Below are 658 nucleotides of genomic sequence, written 5' to 3' on the forward strand. Positions count from 1 at the left end.
AGGTATCCCTAATACTTTCTCCTTTATCCCTACCATTAGCTGTTGTTCCTGCATTAGTAAGTGTTTAATGGTCTCCACGCTACTTCGTAATGGTGACTCTCTCGGGGGGACTGTGCCAACTTGGGTGCCACAATACTGAGGCACTCCCACGCTCCTCCTTAACGGTGCCATTCAAGAAAATTAGACAGGGCCGAATATAGGACTCTGGGGGGCTGTGACGGGCACTCTGTAGGAAAAGGAGGAAGGAAAGAGAGGGGAAAGGATGGTGGGGGAGAGGGAGAGGGGAGAGGGAGGGAGGGAAGGGAAGGGATGGTGGGAGAGAGGGAGAGGGGAGAAGGTGGTGGGGGAGAGGGTGGTGGGGAGAGGGAGAGGGAGGGAGGGAGGGGGAAGGGGAAAGGATGGTGAGAATAAGGGAAGGAGTGAAGGGAAAGTATCATGAGAGAGAAAGGGAATGAAAGGAGGGGAAAGGATGATGAGAATGAGGGAAAGAGGGAGCGAAGAGGATGGTGAAAAAATGGGAAGAGAGGAGGGGAAAGGACTGCGGGAAAGAAGTAAGAGGGAACAGGAGGGGATGGTGAAAAAAGGGGTGAGAAGGTGAGAAAAACGGGGAGAAAACGTATGGCGAAAATAGGAAAAGAGGGTAAGGAGGTCGAGCGTG

This window comes from Penaeus monodon, chromosome 19, assembly GCF_015228065.2.
Source record: "Penaeus monodon isolate SGIC_2016 chromosome 19, NSTDA_Pmon_1, whole genome shotgun sequence".
Taxonomy (NCBI): domain Eukaryota; kingdom Metazoa; phylum Arthropoda; class Malacostraca; order Decapoda; family Penaeidae; genus Penaeus; species Penaeus monodon.